Genomic DNA, 16446 nt, shown 5'->3' on the forward strand with positions numbered 1-16446 from the left:
CTTGGGATCATGTAGAAATTATTTGTTGAATTTGGATATCCTGCCATTTAATTTTGAATGTGGATTGGAACAGGAAAAAAAAAAGAGTAAACAGGGATTTAATTCTCTGCTTCACATATGACAGTTGTCACAAATAACCAATTTATCTCAATTTTATAGATAAATGGTTCTTACCTGAAACTAATAGTTGTCTCTTTACATTTGCACTTAATCAATTACAGGCTTTAATATTAGTATCTTTTTGACATTATGAATGCTAAATGAGGAAAATGTCATTTCAACCTAGTGTGCAAGACAGCATTTTGAGAAAAATGCAAAACACTCAGAATTTTTAAGTTTGCATAATTTGAAGCCTATGTGGCAGGGATTACCTGGAAACTAGAGAAACGAGTTTGGAACCATTAACTTCATAACTGTGTTTCTTTTCCTTCTTATAGGGATTGTTTTAAAATCCATTGAAGTCAAGGGCAATGATTTGATTTCACTGGTGAATAACTTCATAGGCCAAAAGACGAGGCTCATAAAGAGAATATTCTTATTGAATTTCTTTGCATTTCTTAACTTTTAATATGCATGTTATTTGATTCATTTAATAATTTAATAGCTTCTGAACTTCTCCTGGGCATTTACTGTTAGAAACCAGTCTAAACACATAAGTATAAAGTGCCTATATGCCTAGAATTGAGTAAATTTATTGACACAGAGAATTTACACACAACACCATGGGGACTGAACCACATAGAATTACAGGAAGGTATTCCTTTTTGATGCACTAATTAGTTTATTTAAACTTTTCTTGTAGATTCAGTAGCTAATATGGGCAACAAATTTATAGCAGTGCGGATTTCATGCAGCAGAACTGTGTCTGAATGGAGGATGACTGGTGTTAATAAGCATTTCTGTTTTGCACTGCAGTGCAGACTGCACTGCACTTCATAACAAATGAATAGGCCTGCAACTTGCTTCCACCTGCATCATCTGACAGTATCAATGTTTTGGGTTGCTTTATGTACCCCAAGATGATGACCTATGAATGTGGATAAGAGATATTCTAAACTACAGAAAGCAGGTCCAGAGTATTATTGATGTTGCTGATGATAAAAATGGAGGCATAGAAAGCTCTAAAGTAATTTTTAAAGGGATTGAAATGTTGTGATCCACATCCATTTCTCTAACTACTGAGATATTCACAGAGCCTTTGGGAAAGAGGCTAATCATCTTAAAAACCTCAAATCAAAGTTATCTATGCAAAGTCCATAATGACATACTGGATTATTACCTGTGGAAGAGAATAAGCTCTCTCAAAAACTTTCAAAGATAGACAAATAGGGAGCTATATTGTGTTTTCAAAGCGATCTCTATTTGATGAGAAACCAACATTGTATAGGTCATAAAATACAAGAAGTTCCTTAAGGTCTATTGATAGTTATATGGATGTTTGACAGTGACCTGTTAAAGCTGGTGGCAAAATCACGATTGACTTACCTAGGACCGTGTTTTGTGTGAAAGAATAATTAGCAGGAGTCATTATTAATAGGACATTGTACTGTACTCTTAATAAGTTCTAACTGAAAGGTGCAGACATTTTCAAATCAGCTTCATACAACTGAAACCCTGATTGAGTGATTCAGTTCAGCATTGAGACCTAGAGTGCAATCAGATGTTCTTCTCTGGTCGTCCTTCCAAATTCTTTGTCGTTTGATCCAATCATTCTTCAAATTGCTTTTGTTACTTGCCAGTCAACTATTAGACAGTGCTTATGTTATATCACCGTTCAGATTTCTATGCAATTGAGAAATTGTTTTCATTCAGATCTCTTTCTACCAACTGTATTGTTTTGTGGGGTTTGGTTTGTTTTATTTTCTTCTGAAGGGAAGCAATATTCACCAGTTGTGCCAAGAAAAAAACAACACAGCACCATCTCTTTGACTAGTCTGTGAAGAATAAGTATAGAAAGAAACTTCACTGAAGAGCATAGCCTAAAACTCATATTGTTTCTCTCTCTCCCCCCCTCTTCTCACCCCCAACACTGTGCTCCACCTTTCTGATGTAGAGAGGAATACAGTACCAGCCAAACATTGCTGTTATTTTTAAAGCAGAATGTAAAATGACTTTCAAATAAATATGCCTTTCTGAATACTCTCACAATTTAGTTCAAGTGTATAAGCATTCAATCCTGTTACAGCTACTCTGCAGGGATTACTAACATGCCTTCTGTGCATATGTTCACCATCAGTGCAGAAAGAAAATTTAAATGGATACAAACTATTCATGTAGCTTTCACGTATGCTGCTGCTGTCTATTCTCTTTAAAAGGAGGGAAACATTATTCAAAGACGTGCTACTCTTAATTTAGCCTATAATTGCTCTATGTTTACAGCTACTAGTCTCTACATGATTTTAGTCATGGGAAAAACATAGATGGAGGTAACAAAAATAAATAAATAAATAGATAAGGATTTGAAATGCTTTCTCTAAAAAAGAAATCATACTGCTCTTTAAAGGACAAGTTCACCATAGACAGTAGACAATTTTTTTTCCTTACTGTGAAATGAGATTGCATGCCTATTTTGATGTATAGTAATTGTGTAGATCTTTTTAAGTACTAACAGTACTTTTGTGCTAACCTCCAAAAAACTTCATTTTGATTTGACACTGAGACCATGAATAGCAGTGCCTAAAACTGATGCCACTTGGGCAATACAAATGATTACCACAAGTAGTAGATAAGACTCTTGACCTTTAGGAAGATATTGTTAGCTGTAGCTACCAGTTAATGGGATGTTAAACAAGCATTGGATAGTGCAGAGTGTTCTAGTGTAAGTAGAGAAATATGTGTGTTATTGGTCCTCCATAGTCATTGTGTCTCTATATGTATATGTTAGTTGGATTTCACTTAATAGATACAAGTATTATTTTTGGAGGCATTTTTTTAGACTGGTGGTCTCCAAACTTTTTTTGATCACACACCCCTATAGGTGAAAACTTTTTGATCATGCTCCCCCAATGTATGTATATTCACTTATTTATAAGTATGATGGTTTCATGCTATCATTACCTCATATCTCAAGGCACAATATACACTTAGGGTGAGGTTCATCCTTAATGATAGCAGATGTAAATCCATACTTCAAATAGTCTTCTTGATAATTTTGAAGTTTTTTTGGTGACTTCTTGTCAGATCCGATTAGATCATCTTTATTTTTTCCTCATAATGTAGCTGACAAAGAGCTTGTACTAGAAGTGTCAGCTCTGCCATCTTCTTCCTGTTCGCTTGTGCTCACATTGCTAGCATTATCTTCAATCCGTGTCTTCTTTGCAGAAATCTTTTTAAGGCACTTGTCTATTTTGTGAGGGTAAGCTTAGTTAAAACTAAACAATGATGTAATCCATAAATCCACTTTAGTGGGAACATATAAATTGCAATACATTGCAATATGCTGAAAATGAGTGAATGAGTGAGGGCACCACTGTGAACCCCTCTGCATTGTGAACACCCACTCTTCCCCCAGGATGCCTCACCTACCATCTGACATATGGACCAAGTGAGGCCACCAATGACAATCTGTATATTAAATATAAGTAAAGCTTAATTTTGTTCTTACTATTTTTAGATAAAAATTAATTATACCTAGAAGTTCTAATAATTTCTTCATGCACCCCAAAGGATTGTCTTGCACATCCCCTGGGGAGTGCACACCTGAATTTAGAAACCACTGTTTTGTATTATATGTGTCAATATACTTAGTGAGTTACAGGTGTGTGTGTGTGTGTGAAGGAAAAAGAAGCAGTAGTTTCCAAAACAGCCTGCAGGATTCTGATGAATTTAGATTCAATGACAACATGACAACAGAAGGTCTTCCTTGCCTGAAAAATCCCACCATAAAACTTAAGGTGTGTGTGTGGGAGGAGCATGCCAATAGCATAACCTTTAGAAGTTCAGGCAAAGGATAGAAATCTAAACCTGAAATGTCTGTGTAGTATGAGGAATATTTCTCAAGCTCTCTGGAAACTGAACCTCTGATTTCTAAATAGATAAAAATCTTCAGTAGTCAAAAAGCTATGCTAAGGCACATGGAGGACAGGGAGGTGATTCGAGACAGCCAGCATGGCTTCACCAAGGGCAAGTCTTGCCTGACCAACCTAGTGGCCTTCTATGATGCAGTGACTACATCAGTGGACATGGGAAGGGTTACAGATGTTGTCTATCTGGACCTCTGTAAAGCTACTAACACGGTCCCCCACAACATCCTTCTCTCTAAACTGGAGAGGCATGGATTTGATGGGTAGACTGTCCGGTGGGTGAGGAATTGGTTAGATGGTCGCATCCAGAGGGTAGTGGTCAACGGCTCAATGTCCAGATGGAGGCTGGTGACGAGTGGCCTCCCGCAGGGGTCCGTATTGGGACCAGTACTGTTTAATATCTTCATCAATGACATAGACAGTGGGATGGAGTGCACCCTCAGCAAGTTGGCAGATGACACCAAGCTGAGTGGTGTGGTCGACATGCCAGAGGGATGGGATGCCATCCAGTGGGACCTGGACAAGCTCGAGAAGTGGGCCCATGTGAACCTCATGAGGTTTATGAAGGCCAAGTGCAAGGTCCTGCACCTGGGTCAGGGCAATCCCCGGTATCAATACAGGCTGGGGGATGAAGGGATGGAGAGCAGTCCTGCCGAGAAGGACTTGAGGGTACTGGTGGATGAAAAGCTGGGCATGAGCCAGCAATGTGCACTCGCAGCCCAGAAGGCCAATTGTACCCTGGGCTGCATCAAAAGCAGCGTGGCCAGCAGGTTGAGGGAGGTGATTCTGCCCCTCTACTCTGCTCAGAATGATCAGGGGGATGGAACACCTCTCCTGTGAAGAAAGGCTGAGAGAGTTGGGGTTGTTTAGCCTAGAGAAGAGAAGGCTTCGGGTAGACCTTATTGCAGCCTACCAGTACTTAAAGGGGGCTTATAAAAAAGATGGGGACGAACCTTTTAGCAGGGCCTGTTGTGACAGGACAAGGGGGAATGGCTTTAAACTAAAGGCGGATAGATTTAGACTAGGTATAAGGAAGAAATTTTTTACGCTGAGGGTGGTGAAGCATGGTAACAGGTTGCCCAGAGAGGTGGTTTATGCCCTATCCCTGGAAACATTCAAGGTCAGGTTGGAGGGGGCTCTGAGCAACCTGATGTAGTTGAAGGTGTCCTTGCCCACGGCAGGGGGGTTGGACTAGATGACCTTTAAAGGTCCCTTCCAACCCAAACTATTCTATGATTCTATGAAGATAATATTTGAGTAATTATAAAAGACCTTGTTCCCAATGTTTTACATTTAATGTTGGGTTTTATAAAGAGAGAACATGAAGTCACTGTTCGTTTTGATAAGAAGCTTCATTTACTGTGTTTTGAAGGATGGTCTTAAACATTTTCTTTTTACTGCAATGGGAGTTGAAGAGTTGAAAATTAAAATCACAGGTTTTGAATGAATTTGCTTGTGAAAAATAACTGCTACTCCTCAGAAACATCTCAACACTTTATTAAAATCTCATGAATATTTATGTTGATTTACTCAATCTGGGAAACTGTAATTGGGACCTACCATTTAATAATGATATGATTGTGATGAACAGCTAGCATATGGTTGTTTTATTTATCTTCACATAAAACCTCATTTTTGTTCATGAAGCAGTACCAAAGTAAAAATAATTTTACTGTAAATCTCAAGTAGAGGAGCTTGCAGTCAGCTAAGTCAGTGATTTTTTAGTGGAGCACTTAGGAGACTCATCATAATGGAGGAACTCGGCATGTGGGATATTTCAAAGTTAATGCAAGAGAAGAATTATGATGCCTATACATAGTTCATGTTACAGAACCTGTTTTTGTTGCTACTGTCTACAGGTTTCATATTGCTTCATATATGCATTACTGAAGATAGGAGCATAATAATGTTTTGCATTTGTGATCCATAAGTTGTCCCAGGTTGTGAGATCTTAAATTTTATGTCTCAGGTAGTTTTCCATGCTGTTTTCCTAGAGTGGCATTCACACAAAATGGTGGAGGCAGGTATGCATTCTAAATCTTCTTCCAAGGGTCACACTGGCTTTATTCCCTAAATGTATCAAATAGGTATATATATGTTATGGTTTAACCTCAGCTGGCAACTAAGCACCACACAGCCACTCGCTCACTCCCCCCCAGTGGGATGGGGGAGAGAATCGGAAGGGTAAAAGTGAGAAAACTCGTGGATTTAATAGGTAAAGCAAAAGCTGCGCACGCAAGCAAAGCAAAACAAGGAATTCATTCACTACTTCCCATCGGCAGGCAGGTGTTCAGCCATCTCCAGGAAAGCAGGGCTCCATCATGCGTAATGGTTACTTAGGAAGACAAATGCCATCACTCCAAATGTCCCCTGTCCCTTCCTTCTTCTTCCCCCAGCTTTATATGCTGAACATGATGTCACATGGTATGGAATATCCCTTTGGCCAGTTGGGGTCAGCCGTCCTGGCTGTGCCCCCTTCCTAGCCCGCCATGCACCTGCAGCCCTCCCAGTCGGCAAAGCATGGGAAGCTGAAAAGTCCTTGACTAGTGTAAGCATTACCTAGCAACAACTAGAACATTGGTGTGTTATCAACTTTGTTCTCCTCCTAAATCCAAAACACAGCAGCGTACCAGCTACTAAGAAGGAAATTAACTCTATCCCTGCCGAAACCAGGATAATATAGGAAAACAGATTATATATATATATACACACATATATATATATATAAAGAGTTCCAAATCTCTTAAAAATGAAGACATCATTTGGAAATTTTAAAGCTACCTGTTACTTTGATTTTTATCTTCAGTAAATTAACCAAGGAAGTTCACCACTGAAAAGTACATGTAATTTAATAAAAACACACAGTCATATTTGAAAGAGTATCAAATCTTCTGAAGGACTGAGAAATTTTCCAGAAAGGATCAATTATTTTTTGAAAATCAAAGTTATATTCTGAAACTTAAGTTGAGGCAGTTTTATTTCCAACATGATCTCAATTATACAGTAATAAAATTATTTATCTTCACCTAATCACTATGAATCTTTTATTAAGGAGAAGATGGCTTTGGTTCAGTCTCTGCATTATGCGATGGAGAATGTGCTCTTCATGTTTGCCAGCCAGTCACTGACTCTTCTCAGTTAATCCCATAATTTCCAACAGGAAGCTTCAGAGCTCAAGAATCAGGGCAATGCCAGCTGTCTCACCAACTATCAGCCAAATTCTTCTGGTGATTTTCAGGAACTTTCATGAAAAGCTTTCTAGTTGCCTCATATTGTAATAGACAGAGGACTATGATCTTACTTAGGTTTCAGAAAAACTTCAGATACAGTGTAGATTTTGCAATACTACCTACAGGAATCCTAGCTTTAAAAGTCCATTCCACCAAAGTAATAATGCACATGCTTAGTTTGACCTGGGTGAAGTCTGAGACATTTTGGTATGTACCAGACATGAGCAGCAAATGCAAAAAGAATGAAATATCACAAAATGGCTCCTGTTGTCTTTGGTTTCATACTGTTTGGGTAGTTTGACAGGTATTAAACTTCTTGCAGATAAAGGTTTAATGAGGTTTAGCTGTTGGGTAAAAATATTCTAGTTGGTCTCCTAATTAGGGAAAGTCAGGTTATGTGATAAAACTCCTCTGCACACCCACCAAGGAGCTCAGAGAGACAATGGCACAAGGGGGAACGCAAATCACAGTCTGCTGGGCTACTCCCATGCCCATCACAGGGGCCATCAGCCCATCTGCACAATCCCAGAGTGCAGGGATGCCCAGTGGAGGTGGAGACCCCAATCAAGGACTCCCAAGGAATGAACACCTTGTCCAGGCCCCTCCCAGGGCAGTCCCAGCAGAGCCGTCAGCCTCAGTGTCCAGGTGGCACACCCATCACCGTGAACCATGGGGACTGGCTCTCCAGATCACCTCTCAGAATAAGGGGATTGCTGCCAAGGAGTGAGACACAATCTGGGCTGCACAGGAAAAGCAGTTCGGGATGGCACAGGACTTCTTTTAGGAAGTTTAGGGAAGGAACCAAAGGTGGGACAAGGGAGAGGTGTAGGTGATTTGGGGAGGAACAAGAGTAAGGAAAATAGAGGCAGAAGGGGCTTAAAAGGCCAGTCGCATGTAAGCAGTTGGCTGGTCAGTGCACTTGCTTGGACATGCCATGAGCCTGACCAGCACAGTCTGTCCTGTCTCCTTATTAAATTCCTTCCTGGCTCTGTCCTGGGGGAGGGCTCTCTGTCCTGTGTGCAAGTGTGTATATGGGGCTGTGAGTACAGCAGGTCATGCTTCTTTTGATGCAGCTCAGGATATGGTTGGCCTTCTGGGCTGGGAGCGCACATTGCCAGCTTATGTCCACCTTTTCATCCACCAGTACCCTCAAGTCCTTCTCGGCAGGACTGCTCTCAATCCTTTCATCCCCCAGCCTTTATTGATACCGGGGATTGCCCTGACCCAGGTGCAGGACCTTGCACTTGGCCTTCATAAACCTCATGAGGTTCACATGGGCCCACTTCTCGAGCTTGTCCAGGTCCCACTGGATGGCATCCCATCCCTCTGGCATGTCGACCACACCACTCAGGTTGGTGTCATCTGCCAACTTGCTGAGGGTGCACTCCATCCCACTGTCTATGTCATTGATGAAGATACCAGTACTGGTCCCAATACAGAACCCTGCGGGAGGCCACTCGTCACCAGCCTCCATCTGGACATTGAGCCGTTGACCACTACCCTCTGGATGTGACCATCTAACCAATTCCTCACCCACCGGACAGTCTACCCATCAAATCCATGCCTCTCCAGTTTAGAGAGAAGGATGTTGTGGGGGACCATGTTAGTGGCCTTACAGAGGTCCAGATAGACGTCATCTGTAGCCCTTCCCACATCCACTGATGTAGTCACTGCATCATAGAAGGCCACTAGGTTGGTCAGGCAAGACTTGCCCTTGGTGAAGCCATGCTGGCTGTCTCGAATCACCTCCCTGTCCTCCATGTGCCTTAGCATAGCTTCCAGGAGGATCTGTCCCATGATCTTCCCAGGCATAGAGGTGAGGCTGACAGGTCGGAGGTTCCCAGGGTCCTCTTTTCTGCCCTTTTTAAAAATGGCTGCAATGTTTCCCTTTTTCCAGTCACTGGGGACTTCACCTGACTGCCATGACTTTTCAAATATCATGGAGAGTGGCTTGGCAACTACATCAGCCAATTCCCTCAGGACTCTGAATTGTATCTTGTCAGGTCCCATAGATTTATGTATGTTCAGGTTCCTCAGGTGGTCTCGAACCTGATCATCTCTTGCACATATGTACATGTATATTCTCATTATTGGACTTTGATCTCGCCCAGCCAGAGAGGGGATCAGCTGTTAGTGCTGTCTATGTTCATGTGGATGATCTGTCTGTGATCTGTGTGGCCTGCTATGTATCTATATACAGAGGTAGCACATATGTGTGCTTTGTGTGCGTGCCTACCGAGAATACATCTTCAGCCTCAATACTGGCTGGACCTGGGGACATGGAGCAGGAGCTTCACTTCTTTTAGGCTCTTGGATCTGGCATGATGTATTTTCCTCTAACAGTTACCTGTTATTCAGAAAGGACACAGATTTTAGGAACACATAAGGTCGATCCACATGAAAATTTCTATGCCTAATGAGAGTAAAATCTGCATGAAATTCACAAATAAATTCATTCACTCACTCATTTATTCCAAATGCATACTCTTAAAGTACGTCCAGTGGAATGTTCAGTGTCTCATCAATGCTGTTGCAAGTCAAACTCAATATCAAAAGGTTTACCATTTTGCCATTGCTATCTAGCTGGTCCTATACACTTGCCTTGTGATTCCATAATAAACAATACCATTTAGTATGTGGTCTTATTTTAATGCTGCTGCAAAGTAAGGTATTGTGCACACCTTTAAACTGCTGTTGTCATCCTAAATTACAATCTGCATCAAGCATTTCAACTAGTTTAAGGTTTGTTTCATGGGGCAAACATGGAACTGTCTTGCTTTAGAAAAAGCTGGTAATCTAAATGCCCAGCTTTGAAAAGGAGTTGACAAAGAAGCACCATCTTTACCAGTTCAACTGGCTTCATCCTATAGAAGAATGGTGTGTCTCTGTCCTCTTTGGATCTTCAATGTCTGTCTGTCTGCAGCAGCTCTCAACTGCATGAAGACTTTCTGGGATGCAGGTCATAAGGTGAAGGAGAAGTCTGGACTACCCCAGACTAACAGCCAGTGATATACTGGCTTTCATAGGAGCAGAAATGAAGTATTTCAGTGTAAATACTTGGCATTCCTGCTGTACTGAGACTGTGGGCTCTACTTTCAGGAAAAAGAAAAAAAAAGGTTTTCTCAAAGAATATCATTCAAATGCCACCAATATCCTTTTTTCTGAATGTCTTTCATAATTATGGGTTATTAGGACACACAGGAAGAATGAAATTCTTTTTCTACAGTATTTTTAAGTGTTTTGGGAGCTAAGGAAATATATTTTATCTTAGCAGGAGTCTGAGCCAAAGAACTAACTTTCACTTGTAGCAGATTTCAGTGTGGTTCTCATTTGAAATATAAACATACTTGCTTTTCTTGGAGCATTATACAAAACAAATTATATAAAACTGATGCTTTACAGAACTGCTACCTGTAGGACCCATTAAAAAATTTATTATTAACCTTTTTGTAGATCTAGGGAGCACTCGCATATAATTTATTCCAATGTTAGACAGTAGGCATCAGAGATAGGAATATAAAACATGAGGCATATGCACCACAGAGATCCTATTTCTGAGTAGGAAATAGAAGCTAAACCGTGTGTTTCCTGCTTTGTTTGATAATACAACGAAACTTATGAATAACAGCAAACCTTCTGATTATTTAGAGTGAATACCTGCAACTTGTTACTGTAGTCAAGCAGTCCTTTCCCAGCATATCACAATTACAAGAACATCTGTGAGAAGTAATATTCTTCTGATCAGCTTTCAAATTGCTCCCTTACTTGAAGAGTGGTGAAGTTCTCTAATGATGTTCATCATGCTGCAACAAAAAAACTAGAGGGCCAGTGTTTCAAGATAATCTTAAATAACTCCCTTTCACAATGTACTGGTTATATCTGTGCTAGGTTCCTTGATAAAAGTAGTCTCTGATTATTTTTAAAGCTTCAGGAAAACTAAGTAAAATGAGCTTTTTCTTATTCTCCTGACACAGTAAAGCCACTTTACATATTGATTAAAACTTCTTTTCAAAAGTTAATGTGTATTGTTTGAAGAAAAGCCTTAATGTCATAGAAGCAGCAGCTCATCTTTAAGAAGATGGTACTGGGGTTTGATTCTGCTCTCACATATATAGACGTAAAAGAGGATTAACTCATCTCAAGCCGTTAAAGTTAACAGATTGTAAAAATATTGTAAAAAGAGGAGGAATAATGCCACTGAGATGAACATGTACTGCTGTTGATGATTAGGATCTTCCTAAGGGAATATTGTCTATTCCTAAAGCACACAAACTTTCCCATCATATTGCCTTTACTAGCCAGGACATTTTCTCACTAAGAAAGAGGGTTAACTGGAAGTCCAGAACCACTGGATCTGGTTCTCCCTAAGCTGATTCCAGAATAAGTCCCACAGAAGAACACGGTAAAGGTGCACCTGAGCTGGATCTAGCAAGCAGTCTAGCCCCACACCAGGTCTTAGAACGTCAGTCACAGTAAAAATGTAACTAGGCTGCTTCTGGACCATGGTTTGAGGCCACGGAAGCTCAGTAAGGTTTGTGCCTTTTCCAGTGAAAAAACATCCCCAGTGACTTCAAAGTTTGCTTGTCTTCTCAGGAGGCCATGTTACTGTTTAAAAAACAATGATACGTGCCCAGAAATGTCAGCAATATTTGGTTTCACACAAACCACTTCCTTCTGGATGTAGTAGGTTTCTGAGATCAACTGCTTTTTCAGGTTTTCACAGCACATTGAAGGAAAGAGGCAAAGTGTGAAGATGGTATATGGAAGAGAGAACATGGGTCCCTGAACAGTTGTGTTTCGTGTGAGGATCATCTCAAGTTCAAGGATGTTGTTAATTTTAGATTATTCTTACTTAATTTTTTCTTTAAAACTGCTTGGTCTTTTTTATTTGTTTGTAAAATATTAATATTTGCATCTAGGATTTTGTTAATAGCCAGATGACTTTCTTTTCATTAACTGACAATAGCTGAAGACCTACGGATAAGGTGAAATATAGTAAATTAAGCACCTGAAAGGTAGGTTCTTTGTTTTTAACAAACTCTGTTCTCCCAGCTATTTTGTGTAGAAATTTTAAAGGTACTCCAGTTGACAAAAGACCAAAAAGCTTTAAATAGCTGTTTCCTGGCATTACAGTTTTCTGACAATGCCTGAGCCCATTCCTTCTTCTTCAGAAAGAAGAGTGATAGGGGTACAGGAAGGAATAAAAGAAAGAATACTATTTCTCCTCCCTTTATAATACAGATTCAGCACAAGATAAAAAGGTAGACACATGCAACAGCACCATAAATTTACACTGTAATATGCCACATTGTAAATTACTTTAAGCTATATCCCCTAATTCTTGTGGTTCACTTTCTATAAAATCAGAAGGCTAGACTGACCCATTTATCGACTGTAGCTTCTGACTTTACTCTAAAGCTGAAATACTTGTTTGTTCTGCTAGGATTCAAAATCCTAAGTAACTGTTGTGCAGTACCTATTCCATAATAAACTCTAGGTGCTTTCTGGTGCTATTCTTTTCAAGACCCTCCTTTTCTTCCTCTTGTAGTTTCCTTTACGTACAGAAAGAGCTTGGATCCATCTGGCTGACCAAATCCAGTCTCTTGTGATCCTAGCTCTAGGCCTATACTCTTCAGTCTAGACTCCACCTAGCAATATAGCTTCTTTAGATTCCTGGCTTTCAGTCTCACCTTTGTCTGTTCATGACAAACAAACTTGTAATTGGTGAACTATTTGCTTCTGTATTTTTTTTCCAACTTCATTGTGTGCTTCATTGTTAGGCTGTTGTTCTGACATAGTCTTTGGCTTCTCTGAGTCATGACCTTGTCCAGCTTTGACACTTGTATCTAAACTGTCCAAACCTGCTGATCCCAGCTGTCTTTTTCTTAACTGAGTTCCTATGACACAACTAGAACAACTGCAGACACAAAAGTTAGTTTTGAAAGTCTATCAAAAGTATTTCCTCAAGATGGAGGAAATGTGGTTTTTTGCACTTTCAGTCTGCAAAACAGGAAGCCACCTATTCTAGTCTGTATGTGCCACCTTGATGAATAAAAATTATTTAATACTTTTGATACTACTATAGTCACTAAATATAATACAAATGCTGTACTGCATTTTTTCTGATTCAAATATGTTCAGATTGCCTGGGGCTGAAAACTGTTAGTCTAAAACTTGGTCCATACATCCAATAAAATGAAAGCAAGCAAACAGGGGCAGTGAACAGACACAAAAATCACTTACATTTCCTTTACTTTGAGGAAATAATGGGGGAAGCCTTGGCTGCAGTGCCTGTAAGATAGTGGAGTTCAGGATCCTGAGATGAGTACTGGAAGAAAGCAAATGTCACTGGTGGATGAGAGTGGAGCAGTGGAAGTTGTTTATCTTTACTTTAGTAAGGCTTTCAACACTGTCTCCCATAACATCTTCATAGAGAAGTTGATGAAGTACAGGTTAAATGAATAGACAGTAAGTGGACTGAAAACTGGCTGAACTTCCAGGCTCAAAGGGCAGTTTTTAGTTGCATGAAGTCCAGCTGGAGACCAGTCACATGAAGAGTACACCAGGGGTTTATACTGAGTTCAGTGTTGTTTAATATCTCAGTTAATGACCTGGATGAGGGGATGGAGTGCACTCTCAGAAAGTTTGCAGATAATACAAAACCTGGAAGACTGGCTGTTACTGCAGATGGTTTTCCCCCCCCAGATACCACAGAGGAACCTCAGCAGGCTGGAGAAATGAGCAGACAGGAACCTTATGATGTTCAGCAAAGGGAAGTGCGAAGTCTTGCACTGGTCAAGAGGGACTTCATATGCAGGTTGACATTGGGGTCTGACTGGCTGGAAAGGAGCTTTGGAGACAAGGACCTGGGGGTCCTGGTGGACAACAGGTTGAACATGAAGCAGCAATGTGCCCTTGCAGCAAAAGAAGGCCAACAGCATTTTGGGCTGCAATGGGAAAAAATTTGCCAGCAGGACAAGAGAGGTGATCCTTGCCCTCTATGCAGCGATAGTGAGATCACATCTGGAGTGCTGTGTTCAGTTCTGGAGCCCCTAGTACAAGAACAGTTGGACTTGATTTTAAGGGTCTTTTCCAACCTAAATGATTCTATGATTCTATGAAATGATTCTAAGAAAGACATGGACATACAGGAGCTAGTCCATTGAAGGACCATGAAGATGATTAAGACACTGGAGCATCTGTCATATGAGAGACTGACAGAGGTGAGATTGTTTAGCCTGGAGAAAAGGAGGCTCAGAGGGAATCTTATAAATGTGTATAAATATCTGATGGGAGAGTGTAAAGAAGACACTCTTCTCAGTGGCTGCCAGTGAAGGACAAGAGGCAATGGGCACAAACCAAAGTACAGAAAATTCCAAAGTAAGAAAACACTTTTCTCCCATGAAGGTGGTTGATCACTGGGACAGATCTCTGAGAGAGGCATTGGAGTTTCTTTTGGCTGGGGAATGTCCTGAGTAACCTGCTCTAGCTGATCCTGCTTTGATCCAGGGAGGGGTGGACTAGAAGTTCTCCAGAGGTCCCTTCCAACCTCGATTATTTGATTTTTTTTTTTTCATTCCAATTTGTAGTAACCACAGGTAATTTTTTTCAATTCATAGAAAAGTCTGTAGACTGCTTTGTTCCATGAGTGCTTTTCAGCTCCTTAGTGTTACAAATACTTACTAAGTTTTTAATTTTTTCAGAATGGTCTCACGGTTCAAAACCTCTGCTTTCTGATGTCTGAATTATGACTCAATCCTTCCAATATTTATACACTTTCCCAGAAAATAAAAGATTACAAATAGTAATAGAGGGATCAGGATATCACATACCTAAATAACATATTCAAAATAGTGATTTGGAATTTTAGTGGCTGCTACTAACCTCTGGTACTTTCTATTTCAAAAAATCTTAAGTGTTCTTCCCCTCTTTTCCTTCAAGAGAAGGGAAAGGAATGGCCCTGCTTGCACTTGTATATCCTATTTTTTTCCTGCACAAATCCAAAAAAGCTGTATTTGTGTGATGTGTATGCACACCAAGTGTTAATAAAAAAAGGAAAGATGAAGTGCCTGCAAAAAAATAATTTTTACTGTCTCTTGTGCTGAGAATTCATCTGGCATAGGAGGGAGAATTTTTCTGTGATGATATTGGCTGAGGTCTAAGCTTAAAAACAACTTAAAAAATATGACTCAATGACTGATTTTAAATGTGACTCCCTCCTACTTGTCATGGGACATATTTGCATCATCTTCAGTGTACTGATACCCATTTAAAACAAGAAAGAAGCAGAGCCATTTTTCTTCCTCTCTCCGTATTCCTGCCCACCTGTGAATGTTTTTAAATCTTTGTTTTACTGTTGAGGTGATACTGAGATCAGCTTCAGGGTCTGACATCAGGAAGAGTCTTTTAAAGGGTTTCATCAGACACTGGATCAAGATCTTGTATGCAGCAGAACCACTGACATGTGACTGGGATGTATAATATTGAAGGGGCTCATAAGTGGTGAAGGAACAAACACCATCAGGAAAGAAGCAGCCAGGACTTCATGTGTGTTTGTGTGCAGTTTCATGCCACCTGTCAGATTGGTAGCTGGAAGGAGAAAGCTGATTGTATTTGCTTAAGCTCTGAATATGGATGTCCTTTTCAGAATGGGAGGGGGCCCAGACTGGTGTAAAAACATTGTCGTTCTTTGAAACGGAGGAAATAATAGCAGTTTTACTCACAGTATTATGGCAAAGATTTGAGTAGGCAGTATGAAGACCACATTAAGATCTGCTAGAACAGTTCTAGTGTGAGAAACCATTTTCCTTGTTACTGTAGAGACAATCTAGAATATCAACTATTTTTAGTTTTGTATTCTAGAAGAATAGTCAAGCTATCTACCAGTTGCCAGAAGGGAGCAGAAATTAAAATGTTCTAGTGCTATCTTTCAATTATGTTTAATTTTTCTGACTTTCAAAATTAGAGTCTTCCATATAACAACTCTGGGACCACTATAACAATGTGGAATGAGCAGAACAATGTGACTAAAATGATATCTGTAGATGAAACTGCTCCCTTAGGCTGCCTGTCACCTTTGAACCGTATTTGGAAGACACTGGGTGGTGCCCTGGTTTCAGCTTGGATAGAGTTAATTTTCTTCCTAGTAACTGCTATAGTGCTGTGTTTTGGGTTTAGTATGAGAATAATATTGA

At 40.1% G+C, this 16446-nt stretch overlaps 1 long non-coding RNA gene across 1 annotated transcript in view; it reads right to left on the minus strand.

Moving 5' to 3' along the window:
* Nucleotides 1–1297: 1297 nt before the first annotated feature.
* Nucleotides 1298–16446, minus strand: part of LOC143161030 (uncharacterized) — a 30040-nt gene continuing 14891 nt past the window's right edge. The window contains exons 2-4 of the long non-coding RNA XR_012995464.1: nucleotides 10910–11055; nucleotides 9489–9599; nucleotides 1298–1934 (exon numbers count right to left, since the gene is read on the minus strand). This is a non-coding gene — a long non-coding RNA (uncharacterized LOC143161030). The remainder of the gene's footprint in view (nucleotides 1935–9488; nucleotides 9600–10909; nucleotides 11056–16446) is intronic.

This window comes from Aptenodytes patagonicus, chromosome 5 (genome assembly GCF_965638725.1).
Source record: "Aptenodytes patagonicus chromosome 5, bAptPat1.pri.cur, whole genome shotgun sequence".
In the NCBI taxonomy this organism is placed as follows: Eukaryota; Metazoa; Chordata; class Aves; order Sphenisciformes; family Spheniscidae; genus Aptenodytes; species Aptenodytes patagonicus.